Raw genomic sequence first — 21,698 nt, 5'->3', positions numbered from 1 at the left:
TGAGTGGGGAGAGTCACGTGGGGCACACAACAGCTGCCGCTTGTCAATGTAAATCCGCAACCACCTGCAGGGATATCACTCACGAATTATTACTGCGACAGATGAAACAAATAAAGGAGAATGTACATGTGACACATAATTTTATTAGCTTAGTGTATGCCTCTACATTTGCATTAATTTGTGAACTGTTACACAATAAAAGGTGTCACTGAAGTGTGGGATTCTCGGTTATCTTGTACTTTTTGACCTTTACAATTGCGTCTATGTTCGGAGTAATTGTTCTTGTGCATTTCAATCAGACAATGCGTTTCTCAGGCGCGTCTTGTTACATTTCATTGCAGAGAATAGTTGTTCACAAACATACGTGGAACCGAACAATGATATTATTGTAGCCGCCAGTTTGTGCAAACGAGGAAATCTATCCTGAGGGAAATGTCTGTAGAATTCCAAAATGTTTTTCTTGTTCTGAAATTTGTCTCTGTATTCTCTGTCACACTGCAGGTCAATAATTTCTAGTTCCAGCTCAGGACAAATCTCTTCAATATTCGCTGAATATGGAGAAGAGAACAGATCAAAATCACTGTCTAGTGCTGTCAGATCTTGAAAGCGTTGATCAAATTCTTCCTTAAGGGCAACTAAACTATGTGAATAACGTTCACTGTCTTTGTGAACATCTTGCATGGATGATAATTTAGGTTCAAATGGTTCAAATGGCTCTGAGCACTATGGGACTTAACTTCTGAGGTCATCAGTCCCCTAGAACTTAGAACTACTTAAACCTAACTAACCTAAGGACATCACTCACATCCATGCCCGAGGCAGGATTCGAACCTCCGACCGTAGCAGTCACGCGGTTCCAAACTGAAGCACTTAGAACCTCAGGCCACACCGGCCGGCCGATAATTTAGGAAAATGAGCTAGATTTCCTGTTTCCAGCTGACTCACCCAAAGTGTCAATTTCATTTTAAAAGCTCGTATTCGATCTATGAAATGAGTAATTAGCAGATCTTTACCTTGTAATGAAATGTTCAAACCATTCAGATGGCTAGTTAAATCTGCTAAGAACGCAATATCACATTTCCATGAAGGCTCTTTCAAATCAGGAACACACATGTCATTTATTTCCATGAACATATTTATCTCATCTAATAGGCAAAAAAATCGATTTAATAATTCGCCACGACTAAGCCAGTGGACCTCGCTGTAATAAGGCAGGCTACCAAACTGGCTTTCTACATCCTCAAGAAAGCTTTTAAATTGTCTGTGTTGTAGCCCATGCTTCCTCATATAATTGGTTGTACGAACAACAACACTCATCACATTTTTTAGAATGATACTCTTTGCACATAAGTTTTCCTGGTGGATCACACACTGAACGCCCCTTATTTCATTCGGCATGGTCAGTTTTTGCATTTTCTCCTTCAACAGCGCAACGAAACCTGATTTTTCCCTGTCACCGCTGGTGCACCGTCTGTAGACACTGAAACTAAAGAATTCCACGACAATCCTATATTTTCAACACTTTCTTCAACACTACTTAAAATATCACCGCCGGTTGTAGTGTTCTTCATGGCTACTACATTGAGGAGCTCCTCCCTCACCTGAAGATCTCTATTAACACCTCTAATAAATATGGCAAGCTGCGCTGTTCCAGTGATATCAAGACTTTCGTTCAGAGCTAGAGAATACGCCATAAAATCTTTACAGATATTTGCAAGCTGGCTCTGGACGTCGTCTGCCATGTCCTGTATGCGACGCATAATTGTCATGTTAGATAATGGCACAATCCGAAACTGTTCAACTTGAGATGGACACAAATGTTCCACTGCAACTACCAAACATTCTTTTATTAAATCGCCATCAGTGAAGGGGCGCAGGGAATTTGCTAAAAGCAAAGCAATTTTGTAACTCACTCTGAGAAATGTCTCAGTTGATTTTTCTTCGTCGTCCAGATCTTCTTCCGATAGCTTCCTTTTAAGTTTAATAACTTCCTGTGCACGATCTGGTCCATCACATTTTCCACTTCCATAGTCTTGCGCGTGGTACAACATATAATGTCGCTACAAATTAAATTTCCTAAAAGAATTCAGCGTTTAGTGACATACTAAACATTTTGCAACAGCATCTTTTTCTGTAAACAGATACAATTCCTCCCAATGGGGGTTGAACTGCGAAAGCATGGTTGGGGTTACACAACAGTGACTTGACATGATTCTTAACCAGCGAAGTGACTGTTAGAGCTGATCGTAGTACTTTAAACGTTACACAGTCGGCGCGAATTCAATAGGCCTGCTGCGGCCCTGTTCAAACGTGCGCGCGCATTTCCCCTCCCTCCCCTCCCTCCCTACTCCGCGACCTTGCATCTGCTCGCGAGCACGTACCTCAGCGGACGTGAGTACTCGCGCTCAAAACCAGCCAGTTGTTGAGCCCTGCTTTAATACATGTAAGGGCTGGGCAGTTTTGTACTGCAGCTACTGCTCCCACCATAGCTCATTCTAACAGTATTAGGAAAGCTTTTACATATTTATAGACAGAACTGAACTACGTTATTTATTAACACTTTTTCATCTGAGTGTACTCTCCGATAACGTATATTTCCGCGATAACTACACATTTCAGCAGACGCCAAGAATACGCATCAGTTGTAATATACTACAGTATCAGTATGACCTGACTGTACAGCGGCCTGGGTCATTCCGGTATTGTTTAGTATTTTCGGGGTGCCTTTGGTCACGTCTGCACGTAAACGAGGTTTAGTTCCGCATTCTGTCATCATAATCACATTACAATTTTAAATTTTTAGAACTAATTTGAATAAATAAACAAACTAACCAGTCAGCAAATTTTGCATCTGGTTTTGACAGCAGAAAACTCGTTGATCATATCTTCATAGTTCCGACGGTTATCAGTTAGGAGGATGGCTTTGATATGAAGAATGGACAAGATGTTCAGTCTCTCCTCAGACAACGAGCGTTCTGATGAACAATTTGCATTTGTATTTCTTTATTGGTCCTGTAAATCGTGTTTAGGTACATATTTTGCACAAACGATGTAGGACAAGTCTGGTTGGTACAGTATATACAACATCATACACATTGTTATTTTGAGAGGATAAATAATTAAAAATTATTCAATACATGTTGAATATTGATGACAAATATAATATAATGAAATAAAATGTTAGACTTATTAAGAATATTTGAGCAGTTAAACTACACTTTTCTGGTTCTCTAAAAATTCGGAAACAGAATAGAAGCAGTGGTCAAGCAAGTACTCTTTCAGTTTCACTTTAAACTTTTGTAAATTTTGCACCTGTTGCAAATAGGGTGGCATGTGATTGTACAGCATTATGCCAGTATGGTACACTCCTCTCTTACAAATGTTTGTACATACATAGAAATATTCTAAGATGAATGTCAACATTCGGAAATATGGACTGTAACCTCTCTTTTTGTAAAAATGTACTCATTTCGACAGATATATCACTAAACTCTGAAGATTTCAAAAGTTTTGCGAAATGTACATATTCACTAGGGAAGGAAGTTGCTAAATCTGTCATATGACGCTTGGAGTTGTGCTGCACGTGCAGCAATATCATTAGGTGAAGTGTTCTTAAGGTTACCGAAAACTGTGAAGGAGTCCAACAGTGTTCTATAGCTTTCCTTCCTCCTCACTAATTCGGCATACATGTTGTCGAGTACTGGGAGAAATGTTACGAGTCCAAATTTTTCCCTTCCAGTCATAAAAACTTCTTCAGAGTCCGCTTCTTTGTCATCATGAAGTTTGCATTTTCGTGATCTTTTATAGGTGCATTCATGCACTATTTTAGTATCAATATTTACACTTTGCAATTTCAGATTTATACTATTAAATCTCTGGAATATGTCCTTTCAAATTGTCATCATGCAAACTGTTTCTAGTCTGCTGAGTTGATTCAATAAAGCTGAAGCCTCGTTTTGCACATGTGGTTTTCAAACATATTATTGTCAATATGTGTGAGGGCATTAATAAGGCCCTCCAAGTTTTCATATAGACTTACAAATGGTTCCTCTCTTGCTGATCAATGTGGTTTTGATAACATTTTTACGTTTTGCTTCCTGGTTTAATGAAAGAAAGACGTTTATCCCAGTGCTGTGTAGAAGCAGAGAAAGAATTGCAATGGTTCTGCACTACATTGAAAAATGAACACGCTTCCCAACAACAGCTTGCAGGACTAGTGCCGACTAAATTCAAAGAAATTGCTGCACAAGGCACATAACGCGCTTTCGGATTTCGTTCTTTAATGTATGCCTGCAAACCAGTGTAGGTTTCTGACATATTGCTTGCATTGTTATAATATGACTGGCCTCTACAGTCAGTAATTTCAGTGAAATTTGTAGACAGGACTTTTAGTATGGCCTCAGCTAAGTTTTCGAACTTGTATGCTGGGTTTGGTAAAAACAGAAGGAAACGTTCAAGAGGTTCACCATTCTCGTTTACATATCTTAATGTGGAAAATAATTGATCGATATGTGAAATGTTCGCTGTAGAACCTACTATTATAGACAAATATTTGGCCTGTTTTATTTCCCTTATGATAGTTCTTTTTATTCGTTCAGAAAGAAGCTCTGTTATTTCATCACAGATTGTTGAAGAAAGATAACTTGTATGTCCCTGCCCTGGATTTGCATATGGTTTAATGTGCTCTGTGAGAAAGGATCAAACTCGGCTATAAGTTCAAGAGACATCACAAATTGACCATTATGTAGTGAATGGAATCTTTCAATGTGACCATATAAGGGAAGTCCTTGACTCGTTAGTTTCTTCAGTACTGAAAACATCCTTCTCAACACACTGCGCCAGTACATTTTTTCTGTCTCAGCACATGATTCGAAATGGTTATCTATTGTTCTAAGTGACTTTATTCTTGTTAAGAGTGATAACTCAGAATTTTTGTGCTCAAGTGAATTTTCATGATGACATAAAATATTGAAAATATCTTTCCAATCAGTAATACCATTAGCAGCAATCGCGGCATAACATCAGAACAATTTACATGGCGCATAAAAAACAGCACTGTTGCTACAGGAGTATACTAGAAAATCACACAAAGTTGATTCACCTTTTAAAAGTGTACGGTAAAATACGTTTTTGTTCCCATATCTGGTTTTATCGCCTATTGATCTTCTTGAATTAGAAAAATCACCATTGCAATTTTGATTAACGCCACGTTGTAAGAGAATGTTGGTTGTTGATTCATTGACACACCATTCTGTAGGATCATCACTAATGAGGTTATTTCCTTCTGTAATTTCTGACTCGACACTTAGGTTTTCGTGAAACTCGAAATTAGGAACAATTTGCTATTCTTCATGTTTTTCGTCTGAATTTACTTCTTTTGCAACAGCTGCAGTGCCAGAAATATCATCCATACTATGTGAATTCGAAGTCCAACCAGCAACATTTTTTGGGAAAAATTTATCTACTCTGCCAAGCGTTTTTAGAACATTGGCTTCCTGTTCTCGCCTTTCCTTCGATAATTTCCGAAATGCCGCTCCACTTAATTTTGCACGTTTGCTTTTTTCACTGTTATTAATGTTAAGATACTTACATAATTGTCAACAAACAGTCAAAACAAAAGAAAAAAAATGTGTAAAAGCAAAAAGAGAGAAAGACTGTATCCAGTTCCAATCGTACTACACCGCACATGAGCAGAAAGCTTTTTACTTTAAACACGGAGTGATGAACTGATCAACTCGGACTGCTCGAAGTAATTGTAATGAGAGAACGACAATGCAGAATAACTTAATTACATTGTCACCTGTTCCTCTGTTTGCAGCGAACAGTAGAAGCACACCTGCCGGCTGAAATTCGTCTCATAAAGAAAATGGGATGGTTCCTTTTTTGGCATCTGTTTCCCGCGTCGCTGGAATTGTAGCTGGGATGCAGATATGTTCTGAATATTCTTAACACTGTCTTTCTAGTTTAAAAATCAAATAACTTTTATAATTTCTTGCAGTGATGTGTGCTGGATCGATTCTTATCCCAGTTATTCTTATATCATTTTAGCGGTTTCTGTGGGCAGAGAAGACAGACTACAAAGTTTAAGTAGTCTTGTTGGCAGCTGATGTGGTGTGTTGTCAGATGTGTGAACACTGCTGTTATGTCTAGACGCAATTGCCCCTTTTGTAGCAACATAAAATAAAAATAACCTTTCCTCAAAGAAAAAAAGCTTCATTAAGAAGTTAAATATAAAATTTGCAATGCCACGTACTATTCGATTGCACAGAACAGAAACTTTGATATTGTGCAGGCTGCAGCACAATAAATGAGACAAACGAAAATTTGTTTCTTCTTTTTTCGCCAAAAAAAGTTACTAAGTAAATAAATATTTTTTTAAAACTCTTGTGAAGTGTATTTCACACATTATTAGATATTCTGCTTATGTTCTTTTCGTATAAACATGTGTTTAAAAATGTAAAACATTCCCAGTATCACAATTTTTGTTAAATGGGTGTCATTAAATCAAATTAAATCAAAATCAGATGATGAAGACCATAGAGCTTTCACATTAATTACAGTAATGGAGGATTGACTTGATACTTCCCCATAATTTCTACAAGAAATTTAAGTAGAGTCGGGTTTTACATACAGAGGCCCACACATGTTACAGTATTTGAGAGACTGCTGATTAGTTTATCACAGCTTTTCAGGGGTTCCTTTATTTTCATGGGGAAAATATGGTAGGGTTAAGTAAGAGACAAAAACAGTCTCAGAATAATAATGTTTCAAACATTGTATTGTAGATTGCCATCCTGACAGATTACTTCAAAATGTTTTGAACAATCATGAAGATGACACCAGACAGAAACAGAAGCTAAATTTCCATTCAGTCACCAAGTAAACTATGTAGCCTATATTTCCAAGTTTGTAATGTCGAATTTCTTTCTTAAGGTTTATTTAAACTAGCAAGTTGTTTACCAATATAAAATTTTTTGTTGTTTATAAGCATAGTTATTTTAAAAAGTAAAAGCTTAAAATGAGTACAGAGCAAAAAATGTCGCCCACCTTAAGGTGCCGCCCCTTGGCTCATGCCTAGTGGACCTATATAAAAATCCTCCACTGCCCCTTTTCAATGTTTTTTTGCTTTTTCTGATATAGTTCACATAATCTCAGATAAGTAATGATTGATTCAACAGGCACATTCTTGTACTTAGTACTCAGTTCCACAGTCATCTGTGTTCGGCCTCCATGGCCTATAGCAATGTGGGTCTCATGTAGTACATTAAACAGTTCATCAAAACAAATTTAATAAACAATTTCTTCTTTTCCAACAGACACCAGTGCTATGAGTTTCTCTTCACCTCTGATGTTGAGAAAATCGTATCACTTCAAATGTTTGTATTGAACAGACTTTTTATTGGAAATTATTTTTGCATTTTTCACTTCACTTAACAGAATATTAAATTGCTCAGCAGTTACATAAAAATTGTCCTTATTCTTATTCACTGGTTCACTTAAAAATTCGTAAAATGTGTTACACATAACATCACTCATTCTGATGCAAAGCTGCAAAAGGAACACCGCTAAGTTGAGTCGCGAAGATGACAGTACACACATTGCTCAGCACTGACTGAAACTACAAAGTGATAAGCAGATTGAGAACTCAAAATTGCTAACAAGGAAACTTATCTGAACACAAAATAGGCAACAATGAAACCTGTCTGAACCTGCACGACGGAGGCAGGAGTCTTTGATCCAGCTTTTCGCAATTTTCATTGGTAAATCTTAAGATTTACCAATGTATCTTGGTAAAAATTCGAAATCTATGCATATAAATTGAATTTTCAGACTTTTACCACAGTGCGATGGTAAATCTTAGGTTTCACCAATTAATTCTAGGTTTTTCCAATTATCTTACTTTTACAGTAACATATACATCATGAGAGGTACTTTGGCTGAGATCCTTTCTAAGATATACTTTGGTAGCCATTGTAGCAGACGATTTAAAGCAGGAACTGTCATTGTATCTTCAGTTGGCTTAGTCATAATAATTTTGGAAACTATTGCTGCCTCTTCTTTCTTTGAGAGTCAGAAGTTACCTACTTCACACTCGTTTTTGAAGTATGTAAAACTAGAAACTCTCCAATGGTAAACAAATGTGCTAGTTGAAACTTCAGATTCCAAGTCTTGGTCAGGCATACAGTTTTAATCTGCCAGGAAGTCCCATATCAGCGCACACCGCGTTGCAGAGTGAAAATCTCGTTCTGGAAATACGCTACTTGTGTGACATATGTCTTAATTTGGGGATATCAATCTCATCAGGCCAGAAGCCGAAGTAAATAAATTAGATATATTCTAATTTATGCGGAAAATCACAATTCACTGCCAGAAAAGTATCCTTCTTTCCACTTGAAAGTAACTGAAACTATGAGATATTTCATCTGCATAGGCTATTTACTCTAATTAACATTCTTATTTAGAAAATAAGTCTCCTAAAACAATTAGTATGGAATTTTCTTTTATCATTCACAGAGGGTTGAGACTAAGTGTGTTGTGTGTTGTCCTTAGGTTAGTTAGGTTTAAGTAGTTCTAAGTTCTAGGGGACTGCTAACCATAGATGTTAAGTCCCATAGTGCTCAGAGCCATTTGAACCATTTTTTGAGACTAAGCCACCTTTTAATTCTTTTTAATGTGTGTCAGTCTTTTCTATGTTTTTTATTCGAGGTGTTACGTTGTTTTGCTAGCGTATCAACTTGTTTTGAATATTTACTTGAATTTACGTAGTTCATGGTTAATTTGGAAATTATAGACAATGACAATTTACTCCAGAGAGAGAGCTGTACGAAAACGTGTTGTTACTGGTAGAATTTGTCGTAACAAACTGACGAAATGACGGAAAACGTTATGTCAGAGGCAAAAAATTTTATTTGATTGTTATCACATTAGGTTTTGCAGGTTGTAAAAGTATGCAATTTCAGGGCAACGGTGCACTGAAGATTTATCAAAAATACGTCATTCTTTTTAGTATTTGTTAAATATTGACGGTTGATGCCCTTAGTAGATCTAAGAAGAAAATAGCCACAATTTACACCTGTTCACCATTGTGCGATAGATAAACAGGCTTGAGGACTCTCTCCTATATTAGATTTATTCTTTTATTTTTGTTTAACTGCTGCAATCATTAAAATTTTGTTTAATGTGTGTGAAGGATAGCGTGTTTTGTTTGAATGTGACCATTGAGACTTACTAGTCTGTTGCAGAGGTATGCATTAGTGTGTACGGAGTGTCTGATTTAAAATTCCCTATCACTTTGTCCAGTTGCTGTCTGTAAACAAGTCTCACATATTTTATAAATTGTTGCTTTTCTGTGGGTTTTGTTTGGTGCTTTATGGACTATACACTGATTTCCCTTAGACCTATTGGTTGTGATCAAAGCTATCCAGATTCTCGGTGTCCTGATAGTAGTTTTTGTCTTATCTAAGAGCCCATTAGTTTGCATACAAGTCTAGTTCCACATGAGATATCTGGAAGTCAAAATTAGCCTGAGCAATTGATAAATTTCAGGTTCTCTGATTGTTGTTGTTGTTGTAGTCTTCAGTCTGAAGTCTGGTTTGATGCAGCTCTCCATGCAATCCTTTTTATATCCGAATAACTGCTACAACAGATCCCTTCTGAATCTGTTTAATGTATTCATCTTTTGGTCTCCCTCTATCATTTTTACCTCCCTCCAATAAAAAAATGGTGATCCCTTGATGTCTCAGAGTGTCACCTATCAACCAATCCCTTCATTTAGTTAGGTTCTTTCCTCCCCAGTTCTATTCAGTACCTCCTTATTAGTTATGCAATCTATCCATCTAATCTTCCGCATTCCTCTGAGCATCACATTTCAAAAGCTTCTATTTTCTTCTTGTCTTAACTGTTCATTGTCCATGTTTCACTTCTATACATGGCTACACTCCATACAATCTTTTCTGAAAAAGTTCCAAACATTTAAATATACATTTGATATTAATAAATTTCTCTTCTTCGGAAACTCGTTTCTTGCATTGGAAGCCTACATTTTACAACCACTCTGTATTGGCCATCATCAGTTATTTTGCTGCCCAACCAGCAAAACTCATCTACTACTATGTGTCTCGTTTACTATTCTTAATTCCCTCAGCGTCACTTTATTTAAATCTACTGTACACCATTATCCTTGTTTTGTTTTTGTAGATGTTTTTATCTCATATCCTCCTTTCAAGACACTGTCGATTCCTTTCAACTGCTCGTCCAAGCCCTTTACTGTCTCTGAGAGAATTACAATGTCATCAGCAAACCTCGAAGTTATTATTTCTTTTCACTGGATTTTAATTCCTACTCTAAATTTTTCTTTGCTTTCCTTTAGGGTTTGCTCAATGTACAGATTGAATAACTTCAGGGCAAGGCGACAACCCTGTCTCATTCCCTTCTCAACAACTGCTTACCTTTGATGTCCCTCAACCATTATAGCTGCTACGTGATTTCTGTTTCTCCCTGTATTTTACCTCTGCTACCTTCAGATTTTCAACAATCAAAAGCTTTCTCAGTGTTGGATTGCGTTTCCTTAACCTATCTGCTAAGGTAAGCCTTAGTATCAGCATTGCCTCATGTATTCCTTACATTTCTCTGGAACGCACACTGATCTTCCCCAAGGTCGGCTTCAACCAGTTTTACCAGAATAGTGTTATTATTTTGTGACCATGACTTATTAAACTGATAATTCAGTAATATTCACACCTGTAAGCACCTGCTTTCTTTCAAGCTGGCATTATAACATTCTTCTTGAAGTCTATTTTGCCTCTCTAATACATCTTGCACAACAGATAGAATTGTTTTGTCATGGCTGGCTCTCCCAAGGTTATTAGTAGTTCTGATAGAATCTACTCTGGGGGCCCTGTTGCGAGGTCTTTTAGTGCTCTTTCGAAGTCTTCTCACAGAGTTGCATATAAGACTCTTGTGTTTATCAGGAAAGTAGGAAGTACTTTGCATGATATCTGTTGCTATCTCTATTGTGGAATTCGAATACAAGCTTTTTTGCCAAGAACTGAAAACTGAGTAAGCTCATATCCTCCAGTCCTATAACTAATGTGAAACTATCTTTATGAAGTCTTTCTGTGTGCTTTTAAGTGCCAGATTACAGATGTAAAGGTCTGAAACTCAATCCTAGTCTCTCATAGGAATTTTTCTCCCACAGATAATTTTTTTCACCTTTGCAAGGACATGCTTATGTAAAAAATTCTTAACTGCTCTGCAGTTTGAAATCCTTGTTAAATTGTAGAGTACCGTGCAACTGATGGGGTAAGTCAGTGAAAAGTGCCAGAGGATGCCTAGCGCATAGAGTCTTCAGTAGGACAATTCTCAGTAAAGCATTGTGGTCTTCAAACAATCCTTATTATCTGTGACAAGTAAGAAAATAAGTGTCATAGCTACTCATCTCATTCACAGCAACTTAATCTATGTTTTTTGTTCAGATTAGTCACAAAATAGAAAAAACTCATTCCAGAGAGAGAATGATCATATATGTAAGTGATATCGAATATTGCAAAACATACATCGATTGCACTAATAGGAAAGTTCCACAATGTGTTACAAACGCAAACCTACTCCTTTAGACTCTATAACTCACGTCCCTGAGCACTCCACTACAATAAACACACACAAATTTCAACAACAGTGTCGTCCATCTGCAGAAGGGTTTTACCGTCGATGTGTCATTAACTGGCATTTAATTATAACAAATCGTACCAAGACTGGCGTGTTTGTGACAAATATTCAATACGCACTGCCTTGAAACAGCGCACCATCATCACACGCTAGTTACAGTACGAAAACTACGAAAGACGACGAAATCCAATAAGCATCTCGAAGGCTCTTCATTTGTCTGTTGCTATTGACTGTCGTGGGAACATTGACTGACATGTCATTTCGTTTCCACTTCTGTGCAAATACGGAGAGACATTAACTCCTTCTGGCAAAGAGCGGTTAGTGCCTGCCCGACAGCTCTGATGCTATGTATGTTATTGAGGAATGTACATGGCATCGTGAGCTGTGTCTCTGTCTGTTAGTATTATGTCTGTGTTAATGCAGCACACTGTAGTCAAACTCAAAATGTTAATTGTATACGGAGATACCTTATTCCACTGTTGTGTGCCATTTCTCATTTCACTTTACGAAAATAAAAACGATGAACAGTCCTACTATAAATCGGGTCTGTCACATTTTACTACAATGCTTTTAAGATGGATTTTTAATGACGGCCATTCACTGATTATGACTGGTTCGAGTTACGTAATTCTGAAGGATACTCTGGAAACATTGCAGATTTCTGCACAGTTGGCTGTAAAAGTAGAAGCGAAAATTACACTGTGATGCGAATTTCCAGCATATGATAGTCAAGAGGGGAGCAGAAATCGTAAACCCGTCATTAGGAAAGCTAGAAACAAATCCTTTCTGTGTGGATTAAGTATTACATCCCGCAACAACGCATTAGTAAAGTACAACGGTGTCAAGATCTGGGTAGTCACAGAAGGTGGGATTATAGATAGCTGAGAACTTCAATGTTAGGTACGTTATGGGGTCTCTTAGTGGTATGGCTGCCAAGGAGGGAAAGAAAGCCAATGTTCACTCTGTGTGCATACCGTGTGGAGTCATTCCAGATGAGGAATGAATCCTTTCGGATGCCATGAAGAGCACAGGGTGCAGCCAACTGTAGCTGTTGGGTCATGTCCCTACCAGTCATGTGTGTCGCTTTGTATCAGAAGATTCTTTCTGGTTTCGAGCGGCTGTTAGAAGTGGTAAAGACTGCCAGTCTTGCTTGCGAGATGAAAGCAGAGCCCACCATTTGCAGTGTAGTCGACAGGACCGATTGCGGACCTCTGGTACAGAACTGAGTGGAGGATCTGAATCAGAGGCTCAGACGGTTCTGCGACCGTGTATGTTGCATATTCCACAATTGAGCCATTGGGTGGTTGGGTTTTGGGTTCAGCTGAATAGGTCGAGAGTCCATTACACCAAGGAGACGGCTACACGAGTAGCTGGCTCTGTGTGGCGTGGAATGGGCGATTGTTTATGTTATAGAGCCTCGAGGATACACAGAAAGGGCTTCAGTCTCAAAGGGCACAAGTCGAACACAGGAAAAATGGAGATACAGAAACCATTGGATGTTGTTGTTGTTGTGGTCTTCAGTCCTGAGACTGGTTTGATGCAGCTCTCCATGCTACTCTATCCTGCGCAAGCTACATCCTGCTACCTACTGCAACCTACATCCTTCTGAATCTGCTTAGTGTATTCATCTCTTGGTCTCCCTCTACGATTTTTACCCTCCACACTGCCCTCCAATGCTAAATTTGTGATCCCTTGATGCCTCAAAACATGTCCTACCAACCGATCCCTTCTTCTAGTCAAGTTGTGCCACAAACTTCTCTTCTCCCCAATCCTATTCAATACCTCCTCATTAGTTACGTGATCTACCCACCTTATCTTCAGCATTCTTCTGTAGCACCACATTTCGAAAGCTTCTATTCTCTTCCTGTCCAAACTAGTTATCGTCCATGTTTCACTTCCATACATGGCTACACTCCATACAAATACTTTCAGAAACGACTTCCTGACACTTAAATTTATACTCGATGTTAACAAATTCCTCTTCTTGAGAAACGCTTTCCTTGCCATTGCCAGTCTACATTTTATATCCTCTCTACTTCGACCATCATCGGTTATTTTACTCCCTAAATAGCAAAACTCCTTTACTACTTTAAGTGTCTCATTTCCTAATCTAATTCCCTCAGCATCACCCGACTTAATTTGACTACATTCCATTATCCTCGTTTTGCTTTTGTTGATGTTCATCTTATATCCTCCTTTCAAGACACTGTCCATTCCGTTCAACTGCTCTTCCAAGTCCTTTGCTGTCTCTGACAGAATTACAATGTCATCGGCGAACCTCAAAGTTTTTACTTCTTCTCCATGAACTTTAATACCTACTCCGAATTTTTCTTTTGTTTCCTTTACTGCTTGCTCAATATACAGATTGAATAACATCGGGGAGAGGCTACAACCCTGTCTTACTCCTTTCCCAACCACTGCTTCCCTTTCATGCCCCTCGACTTTTATAACTGCCATCTGGTTTCTGTACAAACTGTAAATAGCCTTTCGCTCCCTGTATTTTACCCCTGCCACCTTCAGAATTTGAAAGAGAGTATTCCAGTTAACATTGTCAAAAGCTTTCTCTAAGTCTACAAATGCTAGAAATGTAGGTTTGCCTTTTCTTAATCTTTCTTCTAAGATAAGTCGTAAGGTCAGTATTGCCTCACGTGTTCCAACATTTCTACGGAATCCAAACTGATCTTCCCCGAGGTCGGCTTCTACCAGTTTTTCCATTCGTCTGTAAAGAATTCGCGTTAGTATTTTGCAGCTGTGACTTACTAAACTGATAGTTTGGTAATTTTCACATCTGTCAACACCTGCTTTCTTTGGGATTGGAATTATTATATTCTTCTTGAAGTCTGAGGGTATTTCGCCTGTCTCATACATCGTGCTCACCAGATGGTAGAGTTTTTTCATGACTGGCTCTCCCGAGGCCATCAGTAGTTCAAATGGAATGTTGTCTACTCCCGGGGCCTTGTTTCGACTCAGGTCTTTCAGTGCTCTGTCAAACTCTTCACGCAGTATCTTATCTCCCATTTCGTCTTCATCTACATCCTCTTCCATTTCCATAATATTGTCCTCAAGTACATCGCCCTTGTATAAACCCTCTATATACTCCTTCCACCTTTCTGCCTTCCCTTCTTTGCTTAGAACTGGGTTGCCATCTGAGCTCTTGATATTCATACAAGTGGTTCTCTTCTCTCCAAAGGTCTCTTTAATTTTCCTGTAGGCAGTATCTATCTTACCCCTAGTGAGACAAGCCTCTACATCCTTACAATTGTCCTCTAGCCATCCCTGCTTAGCCATTTTGCACTTCCTGTCGATATCATTTTTGAGACGTTTGTATTCCTTTTTGCCTGCTTCATTTACTGCATTTTTATATTTTCTCCTTTCATCAATTAAATTCAATATTTCTTCTGTTACCCAAGTATTTCTATTAGCCCACGTCTTTTTACCTACTTGATCCTCTGCTGCCTTCACTTCTTCATCCCTCAGAGCTACCCATTCTTCTTCTACTGTATTTCTTTCCCCCATTCCTGTCAATTGTTCCCTTATGCTCTCCCTGAAACTCTGTACAACCTCTGGTTCTTTCAGTTTATCCAGGTCCCATCTCCTTAAGTTCCCACCTTTTTGCAGTTTCTTCAGTTTCAATCTGCAGTTCATAACCAATAGATTGTGGTCAGAATCCACATCTGCCCCAGGAAATGTCTTACAATTTAAAACCTGGTTCCTAAATCTCTGTCTTACCATTATATAATCTATCTGATACCTTTTAGTATCTCCAGGATTCTTCCAGGTATACAACTTTCTTTTATGATTCTTGAACCAAGTGTTGGCTATGATTAAGTTATGCTCTGTGCAAAATTCTACAAGGCGGCTTCCTCTTTCATTCCTTCCCCCCAATCCATATTTACCTACTATGTTCCCTTCTCTCCCTTTTCCTACTGACGAATTCCAGTCACCCATGACTATTAAATTTTCGTCTCCCTTCACTACCTGAATAATTTCTTTTATCTCGTCATACATTTCATCTATTTCTTCATCATCTGCAGAGGTAGTTGGCATATAAACTTGTACTACTGTAGTAGGCATGGGCTTTGTGTCTATCTTGGCCACAATAATGCGTTCACTATGCTGTTTGTAGTAGCTAACCCACACTCCTATTTTTTTATTCATTATTAAACCTACTCCTGCATCACCCCTATTTGATTTTGTATTTATAACCCTGTAATCACCTGACCAAAAGTCTTGTTCCTCCGGCCACCGAACTTCACTAATCCCCACTACATCTAACTTTAACCTATCCATTTCCCTTTTTAAATTTTCTAACCTACCTGGCCGATTAAGGGATCTGACATTCCACGCTCCGATCCGTAGAACGCCAGTTTTCTTTCTCCTGATAACGACGTGCTGCTGAGTAGTCCCCGCCCGGAGATCCGAATGGGGGACTATTTTACCTCCGGAATATTTTACCCAAGAGGACGCCATCATCATTTAATCATACAGTAGAGCTGCATGTCCTCGGGAAAAATTACGGCCGTAGTTTCCCCTTGCTTTCAGCCGTTCGCAGTACCAGCACAGCAAGGCAGTTTTGGTTAATGTTACAAGGCCAGATCAGTCAATCATCCAGACTGTTGCCCCTGCAACTACTGAAAAGGCTGCTGCCCCTCTTCAGGAACCACATGATTGTCTGGCCTCTCAACAGATACCCCTCCGTTGTGGTTGCACCAACGGTACGGCCATCTGTATCACTGAGGCACGCAAGCCTCCCCACCAACGGCAAGGTCCATGGTTCATGGGAGGAACCATTGGATAACAGTTGTAAATTTCCGTAGCTGTGTTGGGCAAGCACCAGAGCTCCAAGCGCTAATAGAAAGCACTGATGCTCAAATCGTTATAGGTACTGAAAGCTGGCCAAAACTGGAGATGTGTTCAGCCCAAAATTTTAGCGAAGGACCTAATGGTGTTCAGAAGTAGTTTGCCTTGTAGCAAAATTGAAGTAGATAGTTCCTGTGAGTTAGTCAGGGTAGAGGTCATTCTTGGAAACCGGAATAAAATAATAATTGGATCCTTTTACTGACCTCTCAAGTCAGATGATACTAAGAAAATCTGAGTTTAATTGCAAACACGTACCTGACTCGTACAATTACAGATGGTGACGACTTTAATTTACCCTCGATATGGTGACGAAAATCCATGTTTAAATCCGGAGGTACGCATAAAACATCATCCAAAATTATGCTAAATGCATTCTCTGAAAATTATTTCGAGCAATTAGTTGGTGATGCCACTCAAATAATAAACAGTTGTGAAAGCACACTTGACCTCTTAGCAACAAATAATTCTGAGCTAATAACCAGCATCAAAACTGATTCAGGGATTGGCGAACACAGGGTTGTCATAGCGAGACTGAATATTGTAATTCCCAAATTCCCAAAAATAAACAAAAAATGCAGGTATTCAAAAAAGCAGATAAAAATTTGCATCACGCCTTCCTAGAGAATATCCCCACTCCCAGAAAACTACCTGTGGTGTGCGTACTGTAAGACCTTCAGTACACACACCATCAGATTATTTGACTTATCGCTCTAACGAAGTAGGCGAGTGTCAGCAATATGTCTCGTGGTCTTATCGTGGCGTGTTTATCTTCTGCCGTTAGGTCAGACAATAGAAATGCCCCTTGCACGCTTAGAGTAGCAGATTGACGGTGACCAACTTTAAACAGAACTTGATTAATTTTCACACACATTTATTAAAATAATAAAAAGCATAGACATTACGTAACTTGATTATGGATGCTGTTTACAATTGACAATCTGAAGTTCCTTTGGTTTTGGTACGTTAATCTTATTCTCACATATCTCTGATACTTGACAAAGTGTCTATTCATTTATCTTCATGGCTATGTACAGGAATATGGTAATCTTATTAGGTGCAGACTGAAACTTGACTATAGACTGGTAAAGACTAATGTAGACTGGTACAGACTGGTGCAGACAAATGCACACTTATACAGACTAATGCAGACTGCCTAATCAGAGGTCTGTACACTCGTTATAATACCTCTCGCGTTCAGGTATCACTGCGCGAGTGTGATCCACGAGGAGAAAAGGTTCTACATTAGCAGCAATCTCATTGGCTGCATTACATATTAATACGCGGATTGGCGCAAGCAGAATTTGGTCCGTCTCTAAGGCAGCGCCATCTCGTAGTGCGGAGACAGACGAGCGCTGCGCCTGCACTGTTGTGCTTAGTGGGGCGCGCTCTAGAGGGAAAGTTGTGTTCGCACTGACTATGCGGAACTATGTACACAACACTACCATTGTAAGAGACCAGATGTGGCTTGAATTCAAAGAAATAGTATCAACAGCAGTTGGCAGATTTATGTCAAATAATTTTTTTAAATGTTCCACCACCAGTATCATCAGTCTCCTACTATTCCTGCCACAGTTCCTCTCCTCTTCTCCTAATTGCACCCATGTCCCCAACCCGAACACCCAGAATGTCCTCAGTTTTCTCAATATTCACTTTCTTGGCCCAGAACCATGCTGCCTGCTCTCTAATCTTGATTTCCAGAGGGCAGAGCCCCATTACCTTAACAGGGTCCCACTTGGAGATGTCCTTAGGCCCCCACTGACCTTTATATCATATTCCTCTGCACTCTTCTCACTGACATGGTGGGCACCACCCTTGTGAGCGTGTGTGCCCAGACTCCCAAGCCGTAACCCACTATTGACTTAATGTGCTGTTGTGATACAGTTTTATGAAATGAGGGGGAGATGATATCTTTTGTGACCAATGGAGATAAAGTTATTTAGTACTTGTATGGCTCTTTGGGTCACAGTTTCAATATGCTTTCCAAAGTTCCACCGTTCATCAATGATAATTCCCAGGTAGCGTGCCTCACTTCATCGAAGAACTGGCAAGCCCTCAATTCTCACGGTGGGGTTCCTTATGAGTTGTCCTTTTAACAGAAGGTACGTTGACTTATTGGGTGAAATTGTCATTTTCGTATTCCTGCACCAAAGTTGTAATTTTTCCATTGTCCTTTCTATTTTTGGTTCTATACCTTGGCGGCTATGGCTGTCAACCGACAGAAGGAGGTCATCTGCGTAGGCTATCACCTCTAGCACTTCTTTGCTCTGCTGTAGATTATCCAGTAGTGGTTCCATATGTATGTCCCAGAACAGGGGGTCTAACACGAAACCCAGGGGGCATCCCTTTGTTATTGTTTTTCCAATTTTCCCGCTAGGGGATAATAGCCAGACCTCCCGATCTTTGCAATAGCTTCTCAGGCATACGTATAGTGGCCCTGGACACTCTTTCTCCCTTAGACAGGAGCGAAGGTCGCCACAGGTTGTCAAAGGTGGCACCATGATGCCTACCACTACCTGTACAGGGCTGAGTCACAGACCCCAGCCGCCAGGGCGATCGCATCAGATGCTGACTGCCCAGGCTTAAAGCCGAACTGCCTGCCATTCATCCCGCACAACACTCAATGCGCAGTGAGTCTGTCAGCCAACAGTTCCTCTAGTAGTTTTCCAAAAAAGTCCAACAAGCAGATAGGTCTGTACGATGAAGTTTCAACCGGGTCTTTATCATGTCCTTTTTTGATGATGCAACATTTGCAGCTTTCCAGATCTTCCAGAAGCTTTGCATTCATTGAATAATTGGGTGAGTGTGTTACCAGCTGAGGGACTAAAAATTGCATCACCTCCCCCACAATACTGTCTGGCTCAGGGGCTTTTCCTTTCTTTAGCGATTTAATGTGGACATCCACCTCCTCTTCAGAAAAAGGATAAACTACCTTATCATTAATTTATGTCAAGACCATCATTTCTTAATTGGTGCTGACTTTCGGTATCCCCATCTGCACTGTCGTCAGACAGGAGGGACTGGAGGAGGACCTCAGCAGTTTCCTGCCACGTTTCTGTCATCCTGTCCCCATGCCTGACTGTTGATTTCACCATTGGAGAGCGGATCGTTTCTATAACTAACGTGTATGGTACTCCTCATGGGTCTATAGCTAATTGATTTAGTAGATATCTTTCCCAGATCTGTACCCTTACCACACGAAGTTAGTTTTGGAAACTTTCCTTTGCCTCCCAGTACTGCTGCAGCCATCTTTGCCTTTCCACCAGACGACACTGGGCTGGTAGTGCCACCTCACCCTCCTGACAGACTGGAGCACATCCTCTAATTCAGCTGACCATGGTGGCGGAGAGGCCACCATGGCCATCCTCCTACTTCGTATTGCTGTGTTCACTGCTCTAGTTATCATACTCACTAGCTCTTCGGCATAATTGTTCACGTCTATGTCATAGTGTAGGTCACCTTCTGGTAATGCAGGAATGTAGCATTCTCTCGCTAAGCACTCCAAATCTGCTTTGTCATAGTTAAACTGAACCTCCCACCCCATGATCCAGTGGCACTCTCTGTCGCCTATAGTGAAGTTGATGAGATTATGATCACTTGTATTGGCATTATCTTCGACCTTACAATTTTTTATGATGTTGGCAGCGTTTGGTGTAGTTAACGTTATGTCGATATTGTGCCTTGTCCCCCTCCCACTGTGTAGGTGGGAGGGTTACCAGGCTTGTTGGCCACCACAAGTTGGCACCATCTTGTTTTCAAGAAAAGTTGTTCCCAAAAAAATCATTAAAGTAAATATACTTCCGACACATTCAAAATCTTAAACTGAAAGAAGGTACTTAAATTGGTGCTTCAGAGCTGGTGACCAAAACAATTTTCGTAGATATAGCTTTTCTTTCAATGAATCTCTCTTAAGGTAAGGTTACATGATCGATTCTTCTGCTTTTCCTCCATTTGTGTCTCTTGTGCCACTGAACCACAGGGGGGATTTAGCATTTATATCTGCAGTTACAATTACTTTTCGTCCCCACAATGTCGTGTACTGAAAGAGAGTTGTTACCTGCAATGATCCGTTCGTGATTATTATTGCCGCTTTTGGGTCATCCCCACCACTGACAATTTGCCATGTTGCATCTGTGAAGGCTATTCTCACAGCTTGAGAGTACGTACAGAATCTGAGAGGAAAGGAATATGTGGAAAACACTGACAAGAAGAATGGTACTAGAGGAAACTGTGGATGGAAAAGCTGTAGAGTAAGACAGAGGTTGGATGACAACCAGCAAATAATTGAGAACGTACAACAGGAGAGAAATTCATGGTGGGTCACATCAAACCAGTCAGAAGACTGATGACTCAAAAAAAAGAAAAAAATATATCTCTGTATGGCACCATCTTGTTTTCAAGAAAAGTTGTTCCCAAAAAAAATCATTAAAGTAAATATACTTCTGACACATTCAAAATCTTAAACTGAAAGAAGGTATTTAAATTTGTGCTTCAGAGCTGGTGACCAAAATAATTTTCGTAGATATACCTTTTCTTTCAATGAATCTCTTTTAAGGTAAGGTTACATAGCTGTGAGCTGTTTGCTGTGGAGGTGTGGATAAGACTAAATCCAGGTAGGCCTTATGAAATGTTGTGTGTATAATAACTTGTGCGGTGCACCAACCCTGAAAATAGAGCCCCATTATCCACACCTCATTCTGGAGCGACGTTTAAATCATAGATAGATGCCTTGCTAACAGTAGTGTTCTGTTAGGTAACATATGACAAAATTTTTGTTAGAGATTGATGTTAATGTTAGTAAAAACAAAGTAATGTTGTGCAGTTTTAATGAAAATTCTTTGCTAGGTGAACTAAAAGCTGTAGTTTTCAGAGAAGCAGCAAATAGGCAGCGCAGCAGAGATGAAAGTTCTTCTTTGTGAGTCAGTCCCGGCAGCTATAGCCCGCTTCACGTAGGAGAGGCAGAGCGATAAGGAGGAATGGAGGGGATGCGGGTTACCTATGCATGGCGGCAGAGACCGGGCAAACGAAGTCCGTGTTGCCGAACTGTGTTGTTGCAGACAACAGTCATGATCATTTGCCTTCAGTACATCGTATTGTACGTTCAAATCTGTGGGGGTATAACACATTTTAAACCCAATTTCGATCATTCACCTACATGAGAGAAATCTTACTTG

The sequence above is a fragment of the Schistocerca cancellata genome, chromosome 5 (assembly GCF_023864275.1).
Source record: "Schistocerca cancellata isolate TAMUIC-IGC-003103 chromosome 5, iqSchCanc2.1, whole genome shotgun sequence".
Classification (NCBI taxonomy): domain Eukaryota; kingdom Metazoa; phylum Arthropoda; class Insecta; order Orthoptera; family Acrididae; genus Schistocerca; species Schistocerca cancellata.
This window is presented reverse-complemented; position numbering follows the sequence as displayed.